This window comes from Pseudopodoces humilis, chromosome 5, assembly GCF_049639895.1.
Source record: "Pseudopodoces humilis isolate 2021_Gansu_Grassland_sample_001 chromosome 5, ASM4963989v1, whole genome shotgun sequence".
Lineage (NCBI taxonomy): Eukaryota > Metazoa > Chordata > Aves > Passeriformes > Paridae > Pseudopodoces > Pseudopodoces humilis.
In genome coordinates this window covers 26,420,821-26,432,894 of record NC_142204.1, presented here as the reverse complement: position 1 = coordinate 26,432,894, position 12,074 = coordinate 26,420,821, and the positions used below count along the sequence as shown (strand labels likewise).

Genomic DNA, 12,074 nt, shown 5'->3' with positions numbered 1-12,074 from the left:
TTTTCTGAAAACCTGAACTCAGAGAATTTACATCAGGGAAATATTTATCAGATTGTCTCATACACTGTCCATACCTCCCCCACTCAACTAACTCCCAGGTTGCAGCTAAAATTCTTACTGTGTTAATTCTTCTGGTCCATTCTGAAAGGTTTCATATGAAACTAGTTTTTTCCCCCCTTTCCTTTTCGAGGTTATTGTACTGTCACTGAATTTCTTTCCATAAACTCAGGCTTTGGGAATCCTTAAATAGCTAGTCTGCATCCTCACTGTGACTTGAGAGTGTTTTCAAAACAACTGTCATGTCAGACACCTCCACAATCATTTAGACACAATCCATTCTTTATTTGTGTTCTCATAAATTGCTTCATCCAGACCTTAAAGACAACCTGTTTCTTCTCCTTTCTGGCTCTCCTTTTTATGTTTCAACACATTTCATTGACACAGTTGACTGCAATGCTGAATGGAAATCTATGTATTGGATCAATCTTTAGAGACCTGAAGGGCAAGTGCACTCTATCCTCCACTCCGTGTATAATTTGATTAATGCACTCTTTTTTATAACCAGCTTTATTGTCAGGAAGACATAGGCAAAGACAAGCTGAAGGCAAAGTATTCTGGGTAGTCCCTGAGGGACCAAAATCTTTGGAGAGCCCAGTTGTTAATTTTCTACAGATATTAGTTGTGCTAAAGGAGGTTGGAAAATGTCTGGAGGTCAGTGCTGGCATTTGGAGAAAATACTCTGTGAACTAGACACCAATTGAAATATTATCTGTGATTTTGGGGACTGAGGAGTCTCTTAAGCTATTTTGGAAAATCCTTCCAGACACCTATCTTTGTAGATATCTAAATAGTTTTGGGGGGGAAAAAAAAACCCAAACAAAAATCTCCTGGTTTTCATGGGACTTGGCAAAAATCAGTTCAGTGTGTTTCAGAGTGCTGGAAATTCTGAATACATCTACTGAATAACACCATTCTGAGTGCACAGATACAGGTAGCTAGAAAAACACTCTTTGCAGAAGGTGGATGTTCAGATTTGGTCCCTAGCAACTGATTTGTCTTCAGTGTTGAAGCATGATGTACAGACCAATGTTATCCAGCCCTACCCACCCTCTGAACATATGAACATGGGCAATAGATTAAGGCTGTATTTTGAAACATAACTTCCTCTCCCTGCCCAGCTGGAAGTGCCAAGCACTAATCCATCTTTCTGCATTCATCAGTTGTTCAGCACTTTTGAAGTTCAAATTCCCCAGCTGTTTCAGATGGAGTGGTTTAAAAATAGGGCAGAGAGAGAAATTCACCTGATCTTTATAAAATGACCTTCCTCTGGTAAGCAGAAAGAATGCCTGTATAGACTAAAGGTATTCATGCTCAAGTAGACTGAGCTTGTCAACTCTTTTTTGCTTGAGACACAAAACAGCCATCATTAAAAAACAGGGTCAGGTTTCACCTACTGACCTAGGTTTGAAAGGCAGCAACAAAATACAGAAGTTCTGGTCTCCTTAGCAAAGCTGACTTGTGTGTGTGCTTTACTTTTTGTCTCTCTAGCAGTGTCCCATTGAGAAAGACTTAAGCAGATGAAAAAAAAGTAATGATTTCCCCTTTTTTTCTGGTAGAGAATTAAGTGCTCTGAGGTCTCCTGCGAGCATATAACCTTCTCCTGTGTGTCGGGAGTCTCCGCAGCTGAGTATTTCCACGCCTCTGGCTCTGCAGAGCATTCAGTCGAAGGGGAAGGACAGTTTTGCTGATGACATTGAGACGTTCATTCAATTCTTCCAGCCTTTTCCTTATCGACTGGACTTCCCTTACAAGGTTGTCCACAGCTGCAGAGACAGGGCGAAGACTACAAAGACAGTAATGTAGAAGAATAACTCAGTTTAGGGAGCGTTTGTGAGCATGCAAAGTAATTTACCGTGACCTTTGTTTCTTGCTGGGCAAGATGATGAAAGAGTTGCAAGTAACTATTAAAAGATGCTTCAAAGCTGCCCTGCTCTTTGGTGATGGGAGTTCATCTGAGGGGCCCCATCTGAACCCTGGAAAGCACAAGCTTCAGGACCAGCATGAGCAACATGGTCTTTCCACCACCTTATCTTAATTAGAAATAATTAATTAGGAGTACACATGGAGGCTAGGTGATTCCCATGGAGTACTCTTAGTCCTCAACATTTCTAATGAACCAGTCTGCGTCCTTGGCAGCAAACTTGTAATTCAAAGCCCAGTTCAGGATATATGGCTGGATAGTTTCATTGGATAGTTTCATCATATCTTCCTGGACTAAAGTTAGAACTTTCCAAATACAAGACTTAATATCACCCTTCATAAATTGAGGCACCAATGAATTTCAGCACTGTCAGTGTGAATGTTGTGATGAATCCTGTGCTAGTAACAACAGCCACCATGCAGCCAGGGAGAAATCACTTGATGCCAAAGGCCAGTGTATAATCTATGAAGTATCCTCCTGAAACCCTGAATTGTACAGATACTGTGTGACTACCTGCCCAATGCCTTTCTTATTCTTCTAGCCTTTTCTCTTCAACAGGTTCAATGTGTAACATTTGCAAATTTTTTTTTTTCTTGTTCCTAAAGAGAACAATTAGTTATGGAAGACAGACGCTTTACCTGCTTTATGAATAATTCTGATTTAAGCAATATAAGGTTTCTAGTAATTCCCAGTACTCTCTTTTCCTCTCTTTCTTTCCCTGCCTTTCCTACTCTTTTTCTGGAAATATGAGATTGAAGTAAATTTTGTGAGTTTGTTCAACAGTTAATATGTCCTGTAATGCAAAAGGGGAATATGATGACATGAACAGGTGAATGAAGCTTTTTCAGATCTAGGTGTTAGAGACTGAAATAAAAAAAACATCACAGACCAAACCAGATTCTTTTCCCTGACCTGTGGCCAAACCCATGTGTGGATTTGTAGAACAATTCATTTTTTCCAGCCTGTTCTCACAAGTATGAGCTGCCAAGGGCAATTTGTTTAGGAAGATTCTTGTAATACAGTGATGGCAGTTGAGAGTGTTTCACAATAAAGAGTTATCAAAGTATTCAGTTTACTAATCAGAGCTGGTAGCATGATAGGTACTGAGACAGAGTGTTTTATTTCCCCCCAGCTGAGAAATATGAAAATTCATCTTTAAGAAGATGAATCCTGCTCAAGGAAGGACACTCAGGAGAGGACTGAATCCCACCTCCAGATGAGAGGAATTACCTGGAGAACTCAGGCAGGAGAGCATGTGGGTTGTTCAGCAGGGTATGCTTCATTTGCCAGAAGATGTCATTTCCCCATTTCTCAAGGGTTTGAGTAATGCTGTAAACACCTTCTATGTTGACCTTGTCAGCTAGGTTAGCAGGTTGTCCATGGAAGAGAGGAAAACAAATGTGTCAGCACAAGAAAATATGAGCCAGTACTCCAAGTTTGGTTCAATTCCCCATCACAACTCAGTTGCAATGAAATGCCAGATATTAAACACATGGAGGATCTAAATTAAAAAGCAGTTAATTCTCTCTCACAGTGTAATTCTCTGCCTCTAGGTGACCAGGTTTTCTGCTGTCACTGGATACCCCAGCTGATTATTTCTAAAACCATTTTTTTCTCCAGAAGTCTCAACAGCTACCCAGGAATCAAGAAAGAGCAGTCATGGATGACTACTGTCAAGGACAAAATAAGTGAATCTGCATCTCTGAATTACTGAACCATGTTGAACCACCACAGTGACCTCCTACCGCCTTCTCTGTAGTTCCACTTCTGATGCTGGTCCAGAAAGTCCTCTTGAGATTTACTGCAGGGCAAAAGGATGAAGAGGAGGAAAAGAGGAAGAGTCACCATGATGACTGTTGTAGGATCTTGACTTCCCCCTGTCCCTGTGGAGACAAAAAGTCTTGCTAAGTGCTTTATTTATTTTTTCTTCTCTTTCTCCACTTCCTATCTGTCACCACAACACCAAATTTCTCTTTGGCAATGTTTTTATTTAAAATGTTGTTCAAGTTGCTCAGAATAGGTTTTACAGAAGCACAGGGACTTTTCTTTTTCACAAGTACGAACTTTACTTCCTTTTCAAGCAACAGAGTGGTACTGAGATGCTTCATCAACCTGCAGCAGCTAGGGAAATAGCTTTGTTTCCTGTGTAGCTGTGTTTGGATAGCACCTCATAGCTACAATTTTTCTAGCAGTGTCAGGAGGAGGTACTTACAAAGTGTGAAAATCACTGCATCCCTACTTTGTATTTGGCAGAAACAAGGTAAACAACCATTAAACAATTTATCAAGTGTCTCACAGTGGCCAGAATAATAAAAAAAATGTTCTTTTTGATCTGATCCACTAACCAGTGGCAATACTAGACTGACGGAGCCTCAAAGGTAACCTCACTCCCCATGCACTATCTCCACCATGCCATGGTGTCACAGGGTGAATTCCTCCTGAGCAAAGCTGCAGAGTTGACAGGACATGTATATGAACTGATGTGAAAACTTACCTAACTTCTTGTTTTCTTACAACTTTCCCATCATTCCCAAGCCAAGGAAGACAACCCTAATCTACACGCCCTCCTGGGCAAGTACCTTCTCTAAACTAAGAAGATAGATCAGTCTCTCCACAGCTTACTCATGCTGATTTGTTATTCTGTCCTAATAAATTAGTCCCTCAGTGTTGAATCTGGCATTTTAATTAAAAAAAAAAAAAGTGTCATGAACAGCTGTTCTGCTAGAAATTGGCTGAAAATATCCATTATGCACATATTGCACATAGCAAATAGAAAAAATGCATTGCCAGGTTCATGGGGTTTAGTGATGATTTCAGTCATCTGTAGTCACAGTGATGGAGGGGCTCACGTGAGAAGCAGGCACATCCAGAAAATCTGAATTATTCTCCTGTTCAGATACTTGCATCAAAAGCCTAAGATCTCACTGCAAAATATGAGGACATTAAATTTCTTTTTTAATATAATATAACCTTCATCTCCTGACCATCTGGGAAAAATTCAGTCACCTCGAAATCTACAAGAAGCTGTAGCAGATAAAGCAGTAAATAAATAATTCCTTTCACTTTGTGCCTTTCTTACTTTTGATCACTAGTGCATTTTAATTGCAACTGCATTTATTTTTCCACTATTTAAAGTATCAGTATGAATATAGCCATACTAATGGAAAATGTCATGATACTTTAAAAACATTACTTTCCATCTGTCAGGATGTAATTTGTATTTAGTATTCTTCATCTAATTGGAGTATTCATTTAAAGGAAAAATAAATTACCTTCTTCCTATCTCACATATGCATACACCTTTCCTTCCCACTAACTCAGAGCTGCCAAAATAAAGATCTTTAAGAAGGTCTGAACATATCATCAAGGCTCATAAGGAAAAGGTCTTCATGGACCTTCTTGAAACGATTTGCATTGACACCATACCTCCCCCAGCTCTCAGTTGTTTTTTTTTTTACAGCTTTTTTTTTTTTTCTTTCTTTCTCTTTCTTTGAATGACTATACCCTGCACATGCCTTTTTAATCTTTCCTGATGGGAAAGGACTTACCAGACACCTATGTGTCTAATTGCAAATGATTTGAAAATGCTGCCAACATCAAGGAGACAGTGTGGCTTCCAAGCTAATTGGAAAAACTTCCTGAAGAGATTGTCCATTCTTTATCCTTTCCATCTCCCACTTGTTTCAATACTCCACAGCTGGGATACTTTGATCTTTCTCTATTTGTTCAAAGTAGGGTGGTAATAAATTCCACCTACATCTTATACTGAAAATCCACCCTACTTGAGCTCCAACTTTTTAAAATAACAGGTGTCCAAATGAATCACAATACCCACATGTTCTATTTGCAGGGCCTCTCACAGACCAGTTTCTTTGTAGCTTTGCTCCCTGCACTCCCGTGGGTCTACTGTAATTTATTATCCTAGTAAACATCAGGTTATAATCATCTTTGAAGCAGATTCTCATACCTCAGGCACACTGAAAATGAGCAATCTTCCCTCTCTTAGGTGGAATTGTAGACAGAAAGTGGATATTCACTAATGAAGTTCCTAGCTGAAAAAGTCTGCAGGGTCATCTGTAACTGGAACCAAATCCCCAGGCGATTCAAATATGTCTTCTGCTCTTTTGCAGAGTTGCACTGGAAAGTACCATCAGGGTAGAACACGGATGGACAAGCAGGGAGAACTCACATCCTAGGATGGAAACTCTTCCTAAATTCAGAGAATAACAATATCAACATAATAGCTTTGTCATTGTTACTATTAATTGCAATAATATGAAGTGCTGACAGAAAATTACATCACATTCTTCCCTTGGAGCAGGGTAGGCTCCGTGATTCACTGGATTCCCTTCATCTGCAGGCAGTGAAGACCAACATATTTGTCCAGTCTTTTTTTTCATCTTTTAACCTTTTGATTCCTCAATTCAGCATGATAAAAGAGCTCAGCTAGCTTCATACCCTGAGGACAGCCCTTCTGGGATCAGCAGTTGTGCCATCCAAGCCAGAATCCCTGCCCCAAAGCAAAGAAGTACTGCCAGTATTTGAACTCCCATCACTGTCCCTCTCCCATTAACCCCTTTGGTTTCTTGTTGCTCCATTTCTGGTGCTCATCCCTCCTCACAATGTAGTAGGTAATTGCAAGAGAGCCCTGAGGTTTCCTTGGTATCTGCCTCAGACTTTGACAACTGGGGTTGAGCGTGATGATTGAGGTGCACCACTACTTGTGGCCTGTGCTGCCTGCCAGGGTATGGGGGGTTTTAACCTGCTTCTAGTACCAAACACAGCTTAATTTCAGAAAGCCCTCTCTGCCCTGAAGCCTGAGAAGAACACACTCATGCTATTGCAGATGTGCGAGTTGTTGCTTTACAATGCAGAGCTTGCCTGCCCCTTGTACATTAACAGGGCTGGAAACCTTCCCCTGTACTTCTGGCTGCTCTAAACACATGCCCTCTCCTGAGTGCACCAGCATCCCAGGGTGTTAGCTCAAGCCCATGCTTGCTTTGAGAAGAGGCTGCTGTTGATTAATCAATCCCTGCAGTGATACCTAAAATGAAGGGTTTTTTTCTGCATTTGAACATTGAAATGCAAGTGAATTACATTCATGCTTTCCATTTGAGGTCTGTTCTTCTCTCATAACTTTTTCAGGTTCCTTTTGAGCTACTTTCAGACTGAAGTAGAAGGGTGATTCTGGATTTTGGGTTGTTTGCAGGGAAATAAAATGCACTTGTAAGTGAATCAGGGAGTTTGATCTCAGGTAAATCATAAATACATAAAATGTAACTATCACTTCAATGATAATGAGTATTTAAACATCAAAGTAGGTTTAAGATTCTCTATTTTTGTAAAGGATCTCAATAGAAAATAAAGCTGTTTTTGCAGACTGTTGGAATTCCTCTCTTTTTTTTCTTCTCTTTTATTTCCATTCCAATATTTTAATATTTTATATTACTTATACACACACAACTAAAAGGTTCTGTTTAATGTATTACATTCAAGAAGGTTTAAGTTATATAAACCAAACAGTTTCTTATTAAAAAAAAAAAAAAGCATATTGTAGCTGCATACAATTTCTAATGCCAATTCTGTGAGACTCCCAGCCTGGGATCTTGAAAGGTCTCTGAGCTTTTAGAGGAGAAAGCTGCCAAGCCTGTGAGTCCAGAACAATCAAGCTCTACTTGCAAAGCGGATGGCATTTGTTATCTCTTCAAGAAAAAAAAAAAAAAAAGAAAAAAAAAAAAGAAAAAAAAGGAGAAACATTAGCATATGCTTGTAGAATTATGTAATAGTGGAAAGATCATGAAAAAGGCCAAAACTAATTTTAAAAATTGGATCCTATATTAATATTAATATTAACCCAGCCACAGTGATACAGCCAGCAGGCAGCCATAGTGGGGATAAAGAAGAAAAAGAAAAAAAAGGCATCCGGATGCAAAGCACACATCTGTTGCAATACATCTGTAAAGTACCATTGGTTTTGGGGAGGTAATATTCACCTTCTGCCTCTTCTCCAGGTGTGCCTGCTTTTTCAGGATATGTCTTATCTTCAACTCTCTCTTATTTAGTGCTTGGTCCTTCCTGTTAGGAAGTTTCCTCTCTCTCCTTAGATAGGCACTCACAGATCTTGCACTCTCCATGTCTGCCTGTCTGACAGTCTGCCTGACTCTAAGGATTTGCCTTCTCTTTCTTTCTCCCTACTTCTCTCATTCTACACACCCCTGTTCTCTGTAGGAACTGTAGGTAACAATCCTCCAGCCTCCATATCCATGCCAGTCTGCACATATTCCTTCCTCTCCTGGCTCTTCCCACAGGTGCCTTTAGAGTCCTCCAACACAACCACCTCTTTCTGAGGTGTACAGATCTGTTTCCTCCAGAGGAAGAAACAAAACATTCCTGAGAAAGAAGGCAGAGAATTGTATACAAGCATTACCTTTGCTCTTGAGGCCAGTTCTTCTGTGATGAAGCTTCCAAATCTCTGCCTCCTTGATCCTGTCTTCCCCTTACCACCCCCTCTGCATTTCAGTTTGCAACGAGTGACGTGTCCCTCTTCATTTCCCTGCTTTCCACATTTCCACAGTCTTTCCGTGAAGCCTCCTCCAGCTGTACCTCTCTTACTCCTCCCTCCCACTCCCAGCCCTGCAAACTAGCCATGTCTCCCCACACATGGGATCCTTATGGGAAGGAAAGCCTGGGCGATGGAGCCCTCCTCAAAAATGCTGTCTCCAAGGACACCCGTGTTATCTTTGCTCCTGGTTCTTTTGGGCAGCTCTCAACCGCTGGCTCTCTGGCACAGATGTATCACTTCTTGTACTAGTCACAGTTTCCACTATGCACTGCTTCTCTCTGGCTGCTTGAACCCTCCAGCCATCCAGTCATGAATTTGTTCACCACATTCTTCCTGCCTTTTAACTAACACGCCAATTAATTCCCTGCTGATTAGTTCATTCCTGAAGCATTCTGCCAAATCTATTTCTAGTGGAATAAACAAGGAGGGATGAACCGGCTCAGTGTTGTTGTATTTTTTTTCCCTTGACCCCCTCCCCCAGGTCTGCACTTGCCAAATCAAACAGGCTTTGGTCTGGTCAGTAATTAAAAAAGAGATTTCCAAACAAATGCAAGGTGCTAAAGGGATGAATTTTGTGAAGCAGGGGGTAAACCCCTGACTCTGGTCCCATATCTGTGTCAAACTGATATTTTTCTGTGATTTGAGATGTGCAGCTGCCACAACCCGAAGTGCAGAATTGCTGCACACTTCACTCATGACTAGACCCATGGCACTGCTTGAGAGTGCCTTGGCCAAATCTGCATTCTTCTTGATATTACTTCTCCAGTATCAACTGGCAAGAACACCCTCTCTGCTTCCTGACCAGCCTATTCTTACTTAACTCAGTTTTCCACAGCCAAGATGCTGTACTACACAGTGAGAAAAAAAGACACTTTTCTCACAGAGTGAAGTACTGCCCAGCCACTCAGAATAAAAGCAAACACTCAGAAGTAAGGAACCAGAGGATATGTGCAAGTGATACAGATAGAGCAGTTAAAAATGCAGTATTGTGATTGTAACAGGTGCTGGTGTAAACCAGTTGAGGAGCTGATTGTGAGGGAAGCTGAGTGGCTTTTAAGCACAGTCCATAAACATCAGCCAGCACTATCATTTAGTCAGCCACTTAAATTCAGTCAAGAAGAGAGAGGTTCAACTGGAACCAGACTGAGGGATATCTGCTTCTCTGACACCAGAAGCATGTTGTTTTGGCTGCTCCTGCTACCCCAGTCCCACTGGCTCCGTGGCAGGGAAATTTCTGAGAAGACTGCCTTATTTATGGAGCCTTGCCACTGAAACAGCAGGAAGCTCATTTGCAAAGTTATAAAACACCAGTTTTTAAAGTCAACGCACAATACACAGGCTTAACACAGACCAGCCTCTGGAGGAACTGGAAACATATTTTTTCAGGGCTCAAACAAGCTAACAAAATGTCCAGGCAACAGGCAAATAACCCAAACAATCATCTGCCTCCAGCTGTTCCCCATTCAGCATGTGGCAAACACAGTCCTGTTATGCCTTTGCATCTCCCTGCTAAGAGGATGCAAACTCCTGATGGTCAGTGTGAGACAGGGACACCAGCTTGAATGCTCCGAGCAAGAAGCCCTCCATGGGGGCATAACACAGAGACACGGGGTGAGCAAACCTGGTGGCACCTCACAGCATGCATCAAGCTGGTGTTGGCAGACCCAGCTGCTCAGAGGGAAGAGGGCAATTCCCAGCGGCACATTAAGATGTATGCTTGCTGCTGGGCAGTTTGTGGGATTTTGCACCAGGTGCTGCCTTCCCTTTGGTATAACATATCCCCTTATTAGCTACCCTCTATTTTTCATTGTGTCTCCAGCTCATAAAGTACTGGGCATTTCCCTCTGGGTTCTCAGCCACAGAGTGCCCAGTGTTGGCAGAACAACATTGAGACTAGAGACAGGCCCATCAGGAGTTTGGCTGGGGCAACCCTCTGCAGTAGCTCCCTGAACTAACACACCCCATGAAGGCAGCATGTGGGCACATTCCACAACCTCAGGTGCTGCACAGCTGAAACTTTTGCACAGTTCTGACCATCTTTCGGCCTTTCCTCAAGCTAGGGTGAGCTGGTTTTGGTTTTACTGCATGGGTTCATTAGGAACTCCATGGCCATCTTCACTACTTAAAACTTCCTGAAGTTTGCTGTTTTGCACCTACTATAAATGTTATTATCACTTTTTCTGGGTTTACTTGCCTTTATTTTTTCTTACTGTTATCCTTCACTGCTTGATTGTATTTATTTTGTTGTTTGAACAAGAATTTCCTATTTATTGCAATGTCTACTCCCATGTGACTACTGTGTCATGGAAGGACTCGGCCAGGCACAGGAGAAAAGAGGATGGTGTTCCTGACTTCCTGACCTCATCATGTAGCCATGCAGAATAGAAGGACAGGATGAATAGAAAAGGTAAAAACATTAGCTTAGCACTAATAGGAATGCAAATGTGCAGGTTACTTCTTCCCTCTGGACACCTGGAAAAAGGCACAGCTGAGAACAGCTCCTGCCCCAGCAGCTCATCTGCTCTCTGCTGCGCCTTGATCTTCCAGCAGAGCTGTGTGTGCAATCACTCCATTGTGCAGCTCTGCAAGAGTGACCTTCTCTAGCTTGAGGACTTAAATAGCAGTGTTTAAAGTGGCTCCTTTCAGGGTCAAGGAGCAGCCGGAGGTTTTAGTGCCATCAGGCTGGAAAAGGCTGTAGTCTCTGGCAGAAGGTGGAAAGAAGCAAGGGGTAGCACAGGCTTAACACTGATGAGGGGCTGGTGGCTGTGTATTTTCATGCTTTTTGGCTTGTAACATTTTTCTAACTGACCACGTTGTCTACACAAAGCTCTCAGACTTCCAAGCCTAATGTCAAATATCTAATTTTTCAGCATCTGGCTTTTTCAAACTGCTTTGGAAAAAGCATAAATAAAATGAACAGTGGCATTCACATAAATTAATGATCTACTTGCAACTTTTTGATTGATATTAGAACACTTGACGGGTCCAATTTATATGCAAATCAGCTTACATTCACAGCGTAAAGAAGGAAAACTTTATTTCTCATGCTCTGCAAATCATTAAATCCTCTGAACATATTGCTTATTCATATGTTCCTCAAAAGCATCAGTTTAACCACAAATCACTTGTCCTTGCAATCCATTAGCCCCACAGAGAACTCTGGGTTTGGGGAACAAGCCATTTTCGTGGGGATGCATGAAATTAAGAGTGGGCTATGCTGCACCACAAATGTAAAAGCATAGCAAACTGTGGGCTTTTACACTGTATGTGTGTGTGCCAGATGTTAGAAGATCACAAATGAGGACACCAGACTTCCCAGTTCCTGCTTTTGGCTGTTTTCTGCCATTCTTTTGCTCCCAGCACTAACTGGTACCAGAAGCATTTTCTTAGGAGGAGTCACTCTGCTGGACAGCTCTTGCCCTGTCTATCACAGGCTTTGCTAACTGAGACTTGAAAAGGATCCAGGATCTATCCTGTAAATATTTACATAGATACAGGACCTTCACTGCTCTTAAATCAAAGCCTGGAGGA

General features: G+C 41.6%; 1 long non-coding RNA gene across 1 annotated transcript; it reads right to left on the bottom strand.

Moving 5' to 3' along the window:
- Nucleotides 1-317: 317 nt before the first annotated feature.
- Nucleotides 318-8,657, bottom strand: LOC148184306 (uncharacterized). Its single transcript, XR_015772517.1, has 5 exons — nt 8,409-8,657; nt 5,949-6,191; nt 3,727-3,864; nt 3,212-3,341; nt 318-1,843 (listed from the first exon to the last, which is right to left on the bottom strand). It is a non-coding gene; the product is annotated as an uncharacterized LOC148184306 (long non-coding RNA).
- Between the last annotated feature and the right edge of the window lie 3,417 nt (nt 8,658-12,074).